The sequence below is a fragment of the Microcaecilia unicolor genome, chromosome 2, assembly GCF_901765095.1.
Source record: "Microcaecilia unicolor chromosome 2, aMicUni1.1, whole genome shotgun sequence".
In the NCBI taxonomy this organism is placed as follows: Eukaryota; Metazoa; Chordata; class Amphibia; order Gymnophiona; family Siphonopidae; genus Microcaecilia; species Microcaecilia unicolor.
In genome coordinates, this window is record NC_044032.1 from 574533649 (window position 1) to 574551480 (window position 17832).

General features: G+C 46.6%; 1 protein-coding gene across 2 annotated transcripts in view; it reads left to right on the forward strand.

Annotated features, from left to right (window-relative positions):
* Positions 1-17832, forward strand: part of LOC115461577 (long-chain-fatty-acid--CoA ligase 1-like) — a 183849-nt gene that overhangs the window by 11894 nt on the left and 154123 nt on the right. The gene's annotated exons all lie outside the window — the stretch shown is intronic.

Here is a 17832-nt window from a genome sequence, read left to right on the forward strand (position 1 = left end):
GAATTCCTCTCGAATGTGTTAAATATGCTAATGCTTTATTAGTAGGTGATATAGCTTCCATCTTGATAACACTATGGATGTCAATACAAAGCTTACTTGATTTTCTTGTCTCCTGGCAATCCTCCCACATTAGAGGTTTCTGCTGACTTATAGAACTATGCATATGGAGAATTTCTACTTGGGGGAAACCCATCATGGTGTCATGTCCCTTGGTCAGACCATAAGACTTTGGAGCTCACTCTTTACATCTTTTCAGTCCACTGTCACCTTTTAAATCGAGAGGCAGAATTGATCCTGTAAAATCCTGGTCTGGAATCTGAGTCTACAACTTTCAGACAGCAGGGATTTCTTTTGTAAGTGGAATGTGTTACGTAGTTTTACCCTGGATAGTATAGCTGCCATCAGTTTTGCCCAAACTCACCCATAAGGTGTCTCCCTGGTACAAACAGGATCTTCTATTCTTCTCCTGAAGGGGCAGTGTAGGAAATTAAAGAGGAAGTGGTCTAGGCATAAATCTGATCCAAATAAAATGCTTTGGACGAAAGGTATCGGAATTATTAGAAGCTAAAACCTTCTACAAAGAGCAAACTGGTCACAACCACTTAAACACCCTTCCTTGTCACTTGCAGCAGATGAATCCAGGAACTAGTGCGTTAAGTCCACCTACCAGCAGGTGGCGATAAAGAGAAACAAACTAAAGGCAGTGATGCCAGATGGCCAGCTCCTTCCTCAGTATGTCTCTATCTCAGCAGGTGGTGGGACGGCTTTTTCTCCAGCTGCTGGGCCCAAGGCCTCTGAGGGTGCTCCTGGGTTGGTGGCCAGTTTGAGCTGGAGGTGGTGGACTGGTGGTGTCCCCTTTGGCAGCATATGCAGTTGTGGGGTCCCTGCTGCACCTCAGATTCCCTCTGAACAGGCTTTTGCTGTTCCTTGCCTTCCCTGTTTTTCTGCCTCACAAATTCTATGGACTTTTTTTTTTTTTTTTTAATTTGAAAGAGAAACAGAGAAGCACAGGGAAGTTTGTGTTAGAGTCCTGTTTTCTGTTGCCTGCTTGTCTGAGCCTGCCTCGAAGTGGAGTCTTTTTTTTTTTTTTTTTTTTCCTTCAGCTCAGTTGTCAGTTCCCGTGCTTTCCCGGTCCGGGATAAGTCCTGCTGGGTTCTTGTTTGGGTACGGGCAAGGGCAGCGGAGGCAGTAAATGCTGTGCCCGATGCAGGAAATGGCGTTTGGCAGCAGGCCTTTGCAGCACGGGGTGCGCTAATTTGGTGGGACTTGACAGAGCGTGCTTTCCTGCCCAAAGCCTGATGATTCTTGTGCCATTTTTCAGTCGCGGAGCCGGCTCCAGTAGCGGTTTTGGGCAAAGCTTCTCTGCTAGTAGGGGAGTTGGGGGGGGGGGGGGGCGTCAGGCACTGTGGGCAGTGGTGCAGGTGCCATGGCTGTGACCTCCTCTGTTGCGGGGGAGGGGTTTTTGCCAGAGTTTATTTTGCTACTCCAGGTGTTTATGTTGAAAAGGGCCTTGCCCCCTCTCCCGCGGCTGCAACAGCTTCGGCCTTTGATTCTTCCTGGGGGTAACCAAGAGATTTTGTTTTTTTCCCCAGAGGATTTTTCTTCCCTTAAAAAGCCTAGGCTTGCTTTGGGGTCTGAGGAGTGGTCCTGCATACGGTCGCCTGCAGCTTCCTCCGTGGTGGCTCTCTTGGAGCAGACGGGGGTGGAGGACTCTTCCACCGTGAGGATTTTCCATAACGAGTTGTCCTATCTCTCAGGCGCTGGAAGACCTGAATATAGAGGACCCTGAGGTTGCAGCTTCTCAGGCGGTCAACCCCAAGATGGCTAGTACCAGACGACTTTCTAAGGCCTTTCCGGCACATGAAGCTATTGAAGAGTTGATTTTGGGCCAGTGGGCAGATCCAGATGGGGCAGGGGGCTGAAAGTAGCTAGGGCTATGGCAAGGCTCTATCTGGTTTCAGCAGACTGTTTAGAGCAGTTTGCTCTACCTAGGGTGGATGCCCTGGTGACGGCGGTCACTAAGGACTACTCTTCCAGTGGAAGGTGGTGTGGCACTTAGGATATGCAAGACAAGACAGCTAGAGGCCTCTTTAAAATGTGCCTTTGAGGTGGCCGCTTTGACACTTCAAGCTTCTGTTTGTAGTTCTTATGCGGCTAGAGCTTGTCTGTTGGCTACATTCTGTCATGGATTCAATTTCGGAGTCTGATATGCCGGGAACTCGGATGTTGCTGATTGAAATTGGGCTGGTGTACTTGGACGGATGCCTTGTATGATTTGGTCTGTGCTTCGGCCAAACTCATGGCCTTGACAGTTTCCTCTCGGTGTCTTCTGTGGCTCCGTCATTGGGCCGCAGATATGGCCTCTAAGCAGTGGCTCATTAAATTGCCTTTCCGAGGGAAATTGCTTTTTGGGGAAGACCTAGAAAAGATTGTTAAAGATTTGGGGGATTCCAAATCTGTGTCTTCCGGAGGATAGACCCAAGTTTACTTCCAGGCAGGGAGCCTCGGTCACGTTTCAGAGACATGACTGTATCGCCCGGGGCAGTCCAACACAGCCTTTCAGCGTTCTTTTCGCAATGAGAAGCGTCTGGCTGGACCCCCCTCTCGTCAGGGGGCTCCTCGGGCCTCCCAATGATGGGGTGCAGGTCCACTCGGGAGGAGAGCAGATTGATGGTCGGCTTTCTCTGTTTCTTCCAGAGTGGGCCAGAATTACTTCGGACCAGTGGGTCCTCATTGTGGTGCCAGAAGGTTCCAAGCTAGAGTTCTTCTCTCCAGTCAAGACTTTTTTTTTTTTCCTGGAGTCCTGCTGTGTATCGCGGGCCAAGAGGACAGCAGTTCTGCAGTGTTTGAGACCCCCTAAGGATAGGGGCTATCATGCCTGTTCCTCCTCTCGAAAGGCGCACAGGTCGGTACTCATCTTCTTTGTGGTTCCAAAGAAGGGAGGTGCTTTTCGGCCTATTCTTGATCTCGGAAAAGTAAACGGTTTTTACGGGTTCGTCACGTCCACATGGAGACCTTAAGGGCAGTTATTGCTGCTGTGAACCAGGAGAGATTTTGACGGCTCTCGACTTGAGGGAAGTTTACCTGCACATTCCCATTTGGCAGCCCCATCAGATTTCTCAGATTTGCGGTGCTGGGTCAGCACTTCCAGTTTCGGGCCCTTCCTTTCGGAATGGCCACTGCCCCACACGCTTTTTCCAAGGTTGTGGCGGTGGCGTTCCTGCGGAAGGAGGGGATTCGTGTGCATCCATATCTTCTGGCTGATTTGGGTGACAGCAGAGGAGAGTCGAGTGGTCAATGACCGAGTGATTGCGGTGTTGCAATCCTTAGGTTGGGTGGTCCAATATGGACAAGTCATCTGGTTCCTACTCAGTGTGGAGAATCTTGGGAGTGCAGTTTGATACGAAGCAGAGGCGGGGCAAAGGATCAAATTGCTTTCTCAGGTACAGACCTTTATTGAGTTGTCGTGCTCCCACAATGTTCAGCTCCTTGGTTCCATGGCGGCAACCTTAGAGGTCATTCCATGGTCAAGGGCTCACATGCAGCCTCTTCAGAATTTCCTTTTGTGCAGATGGTCGCCGATGTCGCTGGATTATCAACAATGCCTTCCTTGGTTGAGCCGGGCCAGGGACAGTCTCGTGTGGTGGCTCCAGTCAGCCAATTTGCAGAAGGTGGTTTCTCAATTGGGTGGTAGTTGTGACGGATGGCAGCCTTACAGGCTGGGGAGCCCATTGTCTTCAAGTAGCCTAGGGATCGTGGACCCCTCTCAAAGCAACTTGTCCGATTAAATCGTCTGGAGTTGTGAGCAGTCGTGAATGCGCTGTGGCGTTTTCAGGACCTTCTGCAGGGGCAGGCGGTTTGTGTATTCTCAGACAACCACGACTGTGGCCTACGTCAATTGGCAGGGGGGCACTCAGTCTTCCCTTGGCAGTGGAAGCGTCTTCTAGTATGGGTGGAAGAGCATGTTCAGAGTCTGCAGTGCACATTGCAGGTCAAGACAATGTTCAAGCGGATTTTCTCAGCCGGACTCTTTTGGACGCAGCGGAATGGACGCTGTCTGACTCGGCTATTCGGCTGATCTGTCAACATTGGGGAAGACGAGCAATGGATCTCATGGCCATGGCTTGCAATGCCAAAGTTCCCCAGTTCTTCAGCCGCTCTTCTCCAACCACGGCTGGAACAGCTACGGTTTTTCCTCCATGGCCTCTGATAGGGAGAGTTCTTTACCACAGGGTGGCATCGGGGGCTGGTCGTTCTAGTGGCCCCAGACGGCCGTGGTATGTGGATCTCGTTCGAGCACTCTTGAGCCACCATTGTGACTTCGGTGACTCCCAATCTGCTGTATCAAGGGCCAGTTCAGATGGAAAATCCCTCCTGCTTTGTTCTTATGGCCTGGCTATTGAGAGGCAGCAGCTGAGGAAGAAGGGATTTTCAGGACCAGTTATTGGCACTCTTTTGGGGGCACGGAAGCAGTCTACTTCAGTAGCATACGCGAGAGTGTGGAAAGCTTTCTCGGTGTGGTGCGCTTTGCGTGCTGAAGCGTCTTTTCTGGCGGGCAATCTGGTTATTCTGGAGTTCCTTCAGGATGGTCTTCAAAAGGGATTGGCATATAATTCCCTTTGCAGGTGGTTGCGCTAGCTTGTTTTAGGGGCAAACTGGACAGTTCCTCTTTAGCAGCTCACTCTGATGTGGTCCATTTCCTACGTGGGGCTCTTCGGCTTTGGCTTCCTCTGCGGCAGCCATGCCCGGCATGGCATTTGAATGTGGTACTGCAAGCCCTCCAGGCCCCACCGTTTGAGCCGTTGAATAAGGTTTCTGAGAAGGATCTAACACTTAAGACAAGTTTTTTTTTTGGTGGCCATTGCTTCAGCTAGGAGGATTTCTGAAATTCAGGCTTGGTCTTCAAGATCCTTTTTTGCAGTTTTCTGAAGCAGGGGTGTCTATCCAGACAGTGCTGTCGTTCCAGGGCCGTGCCGATGCGGTAAGCGAGGTAAGCGCCGCAGGGGGGCGCCCACCTCTGGAGGGCGCCGCCGCGGTGCTTACCCTCGCCCCGGCACCCCAGCCCAATCGTGGACTTCTTCAGACTTCCCTGCTGCCCTCACAAGCGTAGCACTTTTGTGAGGCAGCTCGGGCTCTCCCTCCTTCCTTACTTGGTTCCCGCTCTGGCTCCCCGATCGGCAGCCCCCCCCCCCCCCGCGTGTTTTAACCTTTACTCTCCGACGTGGCAGCGATGTCAATCAATGAAGAACGTAGAACAGACTCGCTTCCAGCTTCTCTCTTCACAGTGTCCCCCTTCAGCGTCAGCGATGATGCACTTCCTGTTCCCGCGAGGGCGGGACACTGTGTGAAGAGAGAAGTTGGAAGCGAGTCTGTTCTACGTTCTTCATTGATTGACATCGCTGCCACGTCGGAGAGTAAAGGTTAAAACACGCGGGGGGGGGGGGGGGCTGCCGATCGGGGAGCCAGAGCGGGAACCAAGGAAGGAAGGAGGGAGAGCCAGAGCTGCCTCGCAAAAACGCTGCAGCCTGCCACATGCAGGGGAGAGGAGAATTGTTGGCCATGTATGGATGCAGGGCAGGGAGAGAGAAGAAATCACTGGACAGGAGGGGAGAGGGCAGAGCAGGGGAGAGAATTGCTGACATGGATGGATGGAGGGGAGGGCAGGGAAGAGAGGAGAATTGCTGGGCATAGATCGAGGGGACAGGGGAGAGAGGAAATTATCTGGAGATAGATGGAGGAGAGGGCAGGGGAGAACGGAGAGTTCCTGGACATGGATGGAGGGGAGGGCAGGGAAGAGAGGAGAATTGCTGGGCATAGATCGAGGGGAGAGAGGAAATTATCTGGAGATAGATGGAGGAGAGGGCAGGGGAGAGAGGAGAATTCTGGACATGGATGATGGGAGATGGGAAGATGGGATCCTGAGATGGGAAGGCGGTAGAACAAGAGGACATGAAATGAGATTGAAGGGGGGCAGACTCAAAAAAGATGTCAGGAACCAAGTGTTCTTGTAATAATTTGTTAAAACTTATAAATAAAATAATTAAAAAAAAAAAAAAAAGTCAGGAAGTATTTTTTCACGGAGAGGGTGGTGGACGCTTGGAATGCCCTCCCGTGGGAGGTGGTGGAGATGAAAACGGTAACGGAATTCAAACATGCGTGGGATATGCATAAAGGAATCCTGTGCAGCAGGAATGGATCCTCAGAAGCTTAGCTGAAATTGGGTTGCGGAGCAGGTGGGGGGAAGAGGGGTTGGTGGTTGGGAGGCTAGGATAGGGGAGGGCAGACTTATACGGTCTGTACCAGAGCCGGTGATGGGAGACGGGACTGGTGGTTGGGAGGCGGGAAATACTGCTGGGCAGACTTATACGGTCTGTGCCATGAAAAAGACAGGTACAAATTCAATATAAACTCATATCTTGGGCAGACTAGATGGACCATGCAGGTCTTTTTCTGCCGTCATCTACTATGTTACTATGAATGGGGACAGGGGAGAGAGGAAATTTTCTGGAGATGGATGGAGGAGAGGGCAGGGGAGAACGGAGAGTTCCTGGACATGGATGGATGGATGGAGGGGAGGGCAAGGGAGAGAGGAGAATTCTGGACATGGATGGATGAATGGGGACAGGGGAGAGAGGAAATTTGCAGGATATGGGTGGATGGATGGATGGAGGAGAGGGAAGGGGAGAATGGAGAGTTGTTGGACATGGATGGAGGGGAGGGACGTCAGGAAGGAGATGCACATGGATGGAGGGGAGGGAAGAGAGGAGAAATGCTGGACATGGATGGAGTGGAGGGCAGGGAAGAGAGGAGAAATGTTGGACAAGGATGGGGGGAAGGAAAGATAAAGGAAGGAGATGCACACGGATGGAGTGGAAGGGAGAGAGGAGAAATGCTGGACATGGATGGAGGGAAGAGAAGACAAAGGTTGTAGATGCACATGGATGGAGGGGAGTGAGAAGAAATGCTTTATATGGATGGAGGGGAAATTGCTGAATTTAAAGGCTGGATTGGAACACTTTGAGGGCAGATGTTGAAACTGGAGAAAGGATAGGGTGGTAGACAGGACGCATAAGGACACAGAAAGATGGTGGACATGATGAGAGAAAAAAATATCAAATGGAAAGAAGACACTGGGACCAAAGCTAATAGAAAAACTAAATGCTCTGACAGCAAAGGTAGAAAACATTTTTTATTCAAAATTTATTAATTGGAATGTCAGCTTTTGGAAATGTACATCTGTGATATTTTGCATGTAAGTTTCAATGTTTCTAGTATTGCTGCATGCTGAGTCTGACTTCTTGTATTTTGCCTTCATATCTGTTAAGCCATGTGTTTTTCATGTGTGATCAAGATGCAGTATTCTGCTAGCGTGAAGTATTTGCAGCCCTTTTTGTTTTATTTTGGTTTCACTAGGTTGTGTACTGGTGTTTTAGAGCCCGGTGTAATTATAGTGCTGCCTTTCCACACATAAAGGTTGTAGCTCGTCCTGTCCTTGGAATTAGTGCTGTTATGGTTTGGTAAGGCTATGAGTGTGTTTTGCACAAGTTTGTATATAGTGTTTTGCAGTGGAGAGATTGTGTGTTGGCCTTACTAAGTTGGCACCAAAACACCAGAAAGGGTGTACAGCGTAAATCATGACACACTACCTCTTGAAGGATCTACATATGGTCGTTAATAAAAGGAGCTCATTGTGAACACTAGCCACCCTAAAAGGGTGTTTTTTGGCTCTACACGTATCATGATATTATGATCCCTTGTTTCATATTGTTGACGGTCTGCATTTTCCGTATGGGTGGTATATTGGTGTATTAGGTTCTGCCCAGTGTAATATTTATGGTACAGTAAGGTTCTGAGTGTGTTTTTGCACAGTTGTGCCTAGTGTTTTGCAGTTGAGCGATTGTGTTTAGTATATGCTTTGAGCAACCACTTTATTCTTTGACATATGATACATATCTAATATCTAAATTTAATAAAAGGTATTAACTGTGACTTTTATTTTTACTTATTTTTTTTCTGTGTGTCAAACACTTATGGAGGTAAGCTCCGCCCCTGGCCCACCCCTAACCCCACCCCCTTTAGCCTCCCCAAACAGTTGGGCCACCGACCGCCTATGGCAGGCATGGATGGGAGGGCAGCAGCAGGGCCCAGGGAGAGGACAAATTGCTGGAAGTGGAGGGGAGAGAGGAGGATTGCTAGCTATGGATGCAGCAGGGAAGGGCAGAGAGGGACAAGGATGGACATGGGGCCCAGGGAGAGGACAATTTGCTGGAAATGGAGGGGAGGGGAGAGAGGAGGATTGCTGGCTATGGATGGAGGAGGGAAGGGCAGAGAGGGACAAGGATGGACATGGGGGCCCAGGGAGAGGACAAATTGCTGGAAATGGAGGGGAGGGGAGAGAGGAGGATTGCTAGCTATGGATGGAGGAGGGAAGGGCAGAGAGGGACAAGAATGGACATGGATGGGAGGGCAGGACCCAGGGAGAGAGAAGAAATTGCTGGAAATGGATATAGAGCAAGAAATGAAGAAGAAAGGAGGAAAGTAAAGAAATAAATTAGCCCTGGAAATGGAGTTAAGAGGACAGATAGCAGCAGACTCAGATACTGGGCCAGCATGATCGGAAAAAGAAAGTCACCAGACAACAAAGGTAGAAAAAAATCATTTTATTTTCATTTTAGCGTTTGGAATATGTCCACTTTGAGAATTTACATCTGCTATCTTATTTTGCAATGTATAGCAATTTGTTTCTAAGAATATTGCTGACAATTCCTGTCAGTGTGGCAAGTGGTGAGCGATCATTTTCACCGGGGGGGGGGGGGGGGGGGGTGCCAACTGATAGTCTGCAGGGGGGCGCCAGAGACCCTAGGCACGGCCCTGTGTCGTTCTACCTAAAGTGGTTTTGGCTTTCCATGTCAATCAGGCGGTTTTATCTTCCATCTTTTCGAAGAGGATTATTCGGGGGAGTTTGCCTCGCTACGTTTCCTGGACGTGTGGAAACGTGTTTTGGTACTTGCAGATCTCAACGAGTTTCAATGCTCGGATCATCTGTGCTCTTGTCGGGATCAAAAAGAGGTGAGGCGGCTTCTAAGGCTTCCATTGCTCGCTGGATTAGGGAAGCCATTGGAGCGGCATATCTGCTACAAGGGCGGGCGTCTCCAGTGGCCCTGAAGGCGCATGCTACTCGGGCACAGGCGGCTTCTTGAGTGGAGGCATCGGCCTTATCTCTGGAAGAGATTTGTTGGGCGGACTACTTGGGCGTCCCATCATACTTTTGCAAAACATTATAGGCTAGGTGTGTCTGCTCGGGAGGATGCGAATTTTGGGGCGGGAGTGTTGGGCGTGGGGAGCGTCGGCTTCCCACACTACTTAAGGAATGCTTTGGTACATCCCACTAGTTCCTGGATTCATCTGCTGCAAGTGACAAGGAGTAAAATTCTTACCTGATTTTTTTTTTTCCTTTAACGCAGCAGATGAATCCAGGATCCTTCCCTAGTTCAGCTGACTTTTTTTTTTTTTTTTTTTTTTCCATTTTCCGTGCAGTGTGGCTATTTTTCCTTCCGGGTTCTCTTTTGCAGAGTTGACAGATATGGGAACAAGGAAAGGATTCCGATTTTCTGGATCAAGTTGCAGTTATTTTGAAGTTCTTATTTGGCTCTGTTTTTCATAGTGAGGATGGTTTCTGGTTTTCATATTTTTGGCCTTGGTAAATGCTTACGAATGACATACTAACTGAGGAAGGAGCTGGCCGTCTGACATCACTGCCTTTAGTTTCTCTCTCCACCTGCTGTCTATTGTATCGACTAACATCAGTAACTGTAGCTATAATCAATTAGCTATGTTGCAACTGGTCATTTATGTTCAGTCTTCAAGCAGCCTAGTCCAAATGCTGGTATTGTAGCTGACCAACTGTGGTCCTCATTTGTTACCACTCAATGAGACTAATACTCTTTAACAAAATAGTGTTCCTTACATTGTGTTCTGGATCCTTGTCAGAGTTATTAAAACCTGCATCAGCAGGATTCATTTACCTTCAATCTTGTATATTTATGCTGATTCAAGGGGCTTTTCCTCAGTGGAAAGGTTCCATAATACTTAACCCCAATCTCTAAGAGCACCTTGGCTTCATTGTGAGACATTACTAATTGCAGACCTGTTGCTTCTATCCCATTGACTATGAGAATGAAGGGAGTAGTTGGTACTCAGCTTATCACTCACATTTCCTTTCTCCCTCTTGCTTAAATCCCAGTCAGGCTTTAGGCCTTGTTAGTACCAAGATAGTCTTGATCATCTTAATATCTGATTTTCAGGCAAGCAGTCGGTCTAGACTTTTTAGTGATGCAATTAGAAGATATGTGAAGTTCCTTTTGACCTTGTAAGTTGCTTTTAGGCCTGGTGGTCAGTTTTGGATTGTGTGGGAAGGTCCACACCAATGGTTCCCCAGCTTAAATCTAGATTGTCTAGAATCGGGTGAAGTTGTCAGGTTCTCACCTCCTGACTGGGGTGCCACAGGGCTCGCTGCTTTCTCCAATCCTATTCAATTTTATGATGGCTCCATTAGGTTAAAGGCCAGAGGGTTCTGCACTTAAGCAGATGCCACAATCTAAATCCTTTGGCAGACTCGGTCTGGATTTGTTGGAATCCCAGGCATCTGGATTTGTTAGAGAACTAAATTTCTTGTGGTTACTAACCTCTAGGACCATACCACATATAACTTTACTATTGACAACATCATACCCCTTACTTGTTTTATAGACAGGATTGATCAGGCACACACCTTCAGGTGAACAATGATTCTGTCTATGCCCCTCTCATCGCCTACCTAAAACAAAACTAAATGTTTAGGAGAATTCTAGGAACCAGCATCTGGTATTTATCCAGCTCACTGCGCAGTGCATGCATACCATGTATTTAATGGAGCAGGAGCCTGGAGTGGCCACTCTACCTTCTTCACTCCCTCCTTTGGCTTGAGAGAGAGTAGCTGCGAATGCTTTTGGCTATAATTCTCTAACTTCAGAGCTTGGTTGAAGAGGGAGGTGTGGGTTGTACTAATGAAGCCATGCAATTTCTTTATAAGGTGCACTGTGATTTTGCTGACAAATGTCGCACGCTGAAGAGAAGGAACATGTAGTTCCTATTATAGCAATTGGCTGATTTTTCAAAAATAGTAGTGTTGGGGAACTAGGAGGGACACAAATTCTGTGCATTCAGGTACAGTAGGTATTTTTGTCCCCGGATGGCTCAATCTGTAACTGAGGTAGTGGAGGGTAAAGTGACTTGCCCAAGATTACAAGGAGCCCACATCTGCTTAATAGATCTTGGGGAATGGTTTGTCCTGCTTGTTGGCATACTTAATTACTAGCTAGGCATTGTGCTTTTAGCCAGTTTGTTCCGTGTTCTTAGCACCACTACTGTCCAAATTTTGGGCTCTGCACTGTGCAATACATGTTTGTGCGTAACCTAATGCTGGAGAATGGCTTCTAGTTAAACCTTATTGTGTCAAAGTTGTACCAGACTTGATAACTTGGCATCTCTAATCTTGTAAGGAGGAAGATTGAGACTTGTAGGATGTAACTGCACAAATCCCTCTAGGTATCGCATTGCTTTGATCTGAGCCAAGATTAAACTTCAGTATACTATACTGAAACCAAATTGATTTTATTCATCTCTGAGGAAGGGAAGAAAAAAATCTAGTGCACAATGTGCTCTGCTGGAATAGGTATAAAGTAACATAGTACACTGACCAATTATGACCTTATGTTCACCATTACTATACCTATTAAATTGTTTTGGCAAGCATCCTACATAATTACCAAGAGCTAATGCTTAAACTGAGACTGTGCTGAAGAGCCAAACCATCTACAGTCTTTCATAAGAGTTGAACTTTTGTTTTCCGTTATGGGAGGCTTCACTGAACTGGCCTTATTCAGCCTTGAATGTGAAGGTCATCAGCAAATGTCCTTGTTTACTGTTGCATTCCATGCTTTGTCCCAGAGGTCTCTGCCTCTAGCAGTCGGGTATTAGTGGGGTAATTTGCCCACAGCAGGCAACTAATCTCTTTTAATATGCTTGGTCTCACCTCTTTGTGTATCTACTTGCCCCTTGCACATGGTAAAAAGTGCAAATGTATAGGTTTTGCTTACACAATGTGCTGTGCAGTTAAGGGTCTGAAATATTTACTGGTAACGTGCACTCTTTAAATAATGACCTAATAGCTCTCTGACATAATTTTAAAGAAAAATATCTTCAATTATCATATGAATCAGAATTTATCTGGAGTCCAGAAAAACACTAGTCATTCTCCATTTTTTAACAATTCACCCGTCTTCAGTGTTCTTTGGCTGGCAGGACTCAAAATTGAGGAGGAGTGGCCTAGTGGTTAGGGTGGTGGACTTGGTCCTGAGGAACTGAGTTCAATTCCCACTTCAGGCAGCTCCTTGTGACTCTGGGCAAGTCACTTAACCCTCCATTGCCCCATGTAAGCCGCATTGAGCCTGCCATGAGTGGGAAAGCGCGGGGTACAAATGTAATAAAAAAAAAATTTCCAGATTTTGGTCTTTAATTTTATTCAGTTTCAAAAAGTTTGAGACCACCGTTCAGTCAGGGAAACAATTCAGATCAGATTTTATAAAGGTTTTTCAAAAGAGCCTAATTCAGGAAAGACAATGTCGTCAGCATGTTGGATATACCCAGTTCGGATAACTTACTCAAAAGACAAAAATTAAACATTTAAATAGTAAAGGGAGAGTAAGCCCTGTGGCACTCTACAAGAAGAGATACCCAATTTAATGCTCCGCTAGTAACCCCCAATTCACTAAATCTGAACAGTAATATAGAATGATAAACAGCTTCAAATACTGCTGAAATATCAAATTGGGAGAAGAATGACCTGCTTACCCCTACTCTGGCAACTTCTAACCTAACCTCAGTTGTTGGAGCCAAAATCTCTGCTATGCTGCAGCACAATGCTGAGTGCAACTGAGGAAATTTAATTGTTCATTAACCACAAACTCTAAAAGTTTAGCAATCCATGGGATACCTGTTATGCCACAGGATTGGCTTAAATATAACCGAGGCACCAAGAGCCCTCGTGGCACAGTTCATTTATACATGTCAATTTTCCAATGTTGGCCTGACATGGGCCGTGTTTTGGCTCACAGTGCCTGTGTCAGGGGTCTGTATTACACGTACATAAAAATGTAAATCAGAGCAATACTAAAATACAAACAAGTGATGATAAAACAGAGCTGTGTAAAATATGAATTACATGTTGATGATCCATATAGGCTAAACAGATCAGTTGTATTAACATAAAATTGATTCAGCGCATGTTGCTCTATAATGAATGAGCACAAAATATTTCATAACTATGCTGATTTTTTTTTTTTTCTGATACTTTGTGGCTTTTGGTATTTTAACCATTTGGAACCCAGATAGGTTTTGTTTGTGTTGGTGGGTTTAAGTAACCTCTAGTTTCTGGGCTTGCATGTATTCAGGTGCCATTCCAAACAGTATCCTGAATATGAGGGTGCTGGATATGTTGTTCAGTGGCGATCCTAGCCTGCATGACACCCGGGGCGGGGGGGGGGGGGGGGGGGGGGGGGGGGTGCCACGGCGTGCGCCTGTCAACTGAGTTCGCTGACTTCACTAACTTCGCTGCAGCTCCCTCTGCCCCGGCCAGAACAGGAAGTAACCTGTTCCGGGGCAGAGGGAGCTGCAGCGAAGTTAGCTGACAGGCGCGTGCCGCGACGTGCACCTTGGGCGGACCGCCCCCCCCTTGGTACGCCACTGGGTTACTTTCTAGTCTCTACTAGACTACAATCCATTAGATTGTAAGCTCTTTGAGCAGGGACTGTCCTATGTTAAATTGTACAGCGCAGCGTAACCCTAGTAGCGCTCTAGAAATGTTTAGTAGTACTCTAGGAATTTTGCAGTGGGACGGCATTTGCTGTCTTCTGGAAAATCCTCCTCATCCCTTCCTCCCCACCCCCAGGTGTCTGAAAGCTAGGAAGCAGCGATGGATCGTATTGGTCCTTTTTGGGGATGGGGGGGGGGGGGGGAGAAAGTACTGATCCTTCTATCCCAAAGTTAACTAGGGATATCATGAACACTTGAGCACCATGTATTCTCCCCCCCCCCCCCCCCCCCCCATAGCCTACTGAACAAGGCCCAGGATACTTGTGTTTAAATCTATCCTGCACTAGCTCCCACTCCAGGCCAGGGGTGTAGTCAGACACCTAATTTTGGGGTCTGGGACCAAAATGGTTGGGCAGAGGAATCCTGCCTCATCCCACAGGTGATTTGGTCTCTCCTTCTCTCACCTGCATGCCCCCACCCCCACACACACATACTTCTTAAATAGCAGATTTTCACTGTCAGCGAGCAGCAACTAATACACACTGCTCTTGTTGCCCCCTACAACCTTCCCACTGATGCAACTTCCTATTTCCCCATAGGTGGGAATACATCAGAGGGAAGGCTGTGGGATTGAAGCAAGCAGTATGTATCAGTCACTGCTTGCTGCGGGCGAAGATCTGCTATTTACAAGATATGCAGGAGGGACAATTGTTGGGAGTTTTCAGTTGGTGGGGCTTGGGAATCCCTGCCAGCTACTACTGGGTGGGCCTGAACCCTAAGTGGGTGGGCTTGGGCCCACCCTTGGCTACGCCACTGCTCCAGGCAGCAAACAAAAGAACAAAGCAGCAACCTGATTCATTGGCATTGTTTGCTGGAAAGGCCTCTGATCAGAGTAGAATTTTTGTTGGGCCCACAATTTCATAGATTTGTTCTGTTCCTTGAGCTAGGTCTTTGTAAATGGAGTTTGTGGTGTTTCCCTCTCCATACAGGTGTAAAGCAGGGGTGCTTGTATTTCCTTTGCTGTTTTAATCTAGCCCTGGAACCTCTTGCAGTCAGAGGGAGGTTAAGTTGTCAGCATTTGCAGACTTAGTTTTCATGTAGAAACTGTCTTAATCTAGCTTGCTTGATCTAGGGAATTTTTAAAATTGGGGCAAGTCTGTGACTATGCTCCTTAGTCTGTTTTTTATAAATGGCAGGTTTTCATCTTTTGTGGGTACTAGATAACTCGAAGAGTATGGTTTGGTAATACAATAGAGCATGCTGAGCTTAATAGGAAAGTCCTTTTAGGGTTGGTTGATGTTTTACTTCTAGTGGTCCCACCAAGCTGAATATAGTAGATAGCTGTGGATGCAATTTAAGATGTTTTTCTTGTTTCAAAAATAATTCCAAGTATGTTACCAATCCCTTTTCAAGATTCCTTTTTTAAGTAACTTCCCTGATTTTTATCATTTTGCTTGTTTGGCTGCTGTTGCTGGTTTGGGTTACAGGTGCAGTAATTGAGTGGTATAGCTAGATGGCCAGTTATGGGGTGGGTCTGAGCTCAAAACAGGCACAACTCTCTCCGCCTCCTCCCTCACCCCCCCCCCCCCCAGCGCCTTCCAACTCAAAATCAATACTTTAGCTAATACCCAAAGTCAGCTGAAGATTCCCCTCCAAAACAGCCAGAACTGAATGGCCACTATGCCAGCATCCCACACAGGCTTAGTTGTCAGTGGCTCAAGGATGCTATTTACTGCAGAGTTTGGTAGAAGGGAGTTCTGTATATCTTTTTGGAGGCGGTCCTTAGCTAGGAATGCTTGGGGGGGGGGGGTCCCCACCAGCTACAGTAAGGGTCAGGAACAAGGAACTCCCTCTCTTGATTTCCCCACCTGTCATTATCATACCAACAGACCCTCACCAAATATAGAAAAAGGGTCACAAATTAGAAATAAAAATATTTACACTGGAAACCCCAAGAAGTTAAACTTAGCATTACAGCAGCAATGGGGATAACACTTCATTTTCTTCTACTGAACATAATAGACATTTACTATGCATATTTGCAAAAGCTAACATTCCATTTAAAATAAAAATAAAATGCTTTTTTTTTTTTCCTATCGTTGTCTGGACACTTTGGTTAGTTCTCTTCTGCTTTTCCTGTCTCTGCAAATTCTCCTTTTAAGCAGCTGCTGTCCATTTTCCCTTTCCTTTCTGTTCCCTCACTACATCTGCCTCTGACATATTTCAGCCTCTCTCATCATTCTCCTCTTTACTTTTCAACTACCTATCAAATGTCCATCTCTTTCACCCACTAGATCTTTTGTTCCGTATCTCCTTCCTCAGCCCTACATTCCCTTTCATCTTTACTATATTTCTACCCTCTGTAATCACTATCATTTCCTTGCTCCCCCTTCTCTTCCTCACTCTTATTGTCTGGCATCTGTCCAGCATATCCCTCTCCCTTGTGCTCCGAGTGCAGAATCTATCCATCCCTTACTCCTTTCCACCCCTATGCCCAACAAGTCTCCCTCACACATCTTCCCCATTCCACTTGCAACTCCCCCCCCCCCCCCCCTCCCCTCCTGACTTCATGGTTTGCCTTTAGCAGCAGACAGCATATGCAGATCCTTTGTGGTCTACTTTAAAGCGCAGGTTTAAGGTAGTGCCTTGTTCTGTTGTGACACAGCTATTAAAATGTAGTGTTTTGGGTTTGACATGACTTCGGTTCATTTTTATCTGGACTAATCCTCGTATTAGAATACAAGATAGCGTAGTTAGTTGGTCTGGTTGGCAGGATAAGGATATTTGACTTGTTTACCAGCTTCTCCGGAGGGGGGGGGGGGGGGGGAGATTATCTAAGTAGAGAGTTATTAGGTTGCAGGTTATGCAGGGGACTGGTGGGGATTCAGGACTGAAGGACAAAGCATATTTTTCATGTTGCATTGGAACAAATCTGGTAGTATGACAGAGGGGGGAGGATTGGGGTGCCCCCCCTTTTTAGTATGGGGTCATTTTAGGTTGGGGTGTGTATGCTGCCTTTTTAAGCCTCAGTTTTGCAATCTTTGTTCTATGTTGCTCATAGAACATTATGGACTTCTTTGTGTTGCAATTGAGCATGGTTCTGTATTGGTCTTGCAAGTCAGCTGTAGGTACTTTTTTAATATTTGCCTGTTTGAATTTACATTCTTGGGCCTTCAGTTTGTGGAAGGGATTACAACTGTGCTGGGTGTTTGAATTAAATTTAAAGAACAGATATGTGATCAGTTAGCTTTATCCTTGCTCAAAAGGAGACAAGTTGATATTCTTATGGGGTTAGCTACACATTTTTCAGAATGGCAAAATTCTGCTTTGTCAATGAATGCCTGGTGAAATGTTCTCTCTGGTTCATAAGGTGCTCTGTAACAGCCTAAAAGGGTGTAGGCACCATTGTATGCTTTTTGTTAACCAAGTTCCCAGCAGAATTAAACACATTTAAAAACTGGCCTGTGGGTTACACTGTACACACTTGAATCCTTCAATAAAAATATTGAAACTGTAAGATTGCATTTTCTTAATCCCGCAGCTAGCTTGGTTAACTTTGTGTAGATGTGAGCAGGCAACAAGCAGTGTCAGAAACTGCCAATCTACTGTACTACTTACCACCTGGCTTCCACAGAGCTTTAGAAGTGCTGTAATTTTTCTGCAGCCTTTTGTTACTGTGTGAAAGTGTGCTTAGCTCAATACACACTAGCACCTGCTTGCTATTCAGGCTGGATTCAAATGTGTCTAGTCTGTTTACCTTCATAGGTTTGAGAACTGAGGCATGTTAGTACTCTAAAGAGCACATATACCTCACTTCTACTCTGGCTGGTGTTAGGTGGGACATGAAAGCACTTTATAAAAATGCTTTCTCCAGTGCCAAAGCCATAGAGAATAAATTATGATACAAGACAGGCTGCATCTTTCTGATGAAGGGCAACAGCTTTCACTAAATTTTATTTTTGGTGATGTAAGTATTGACTT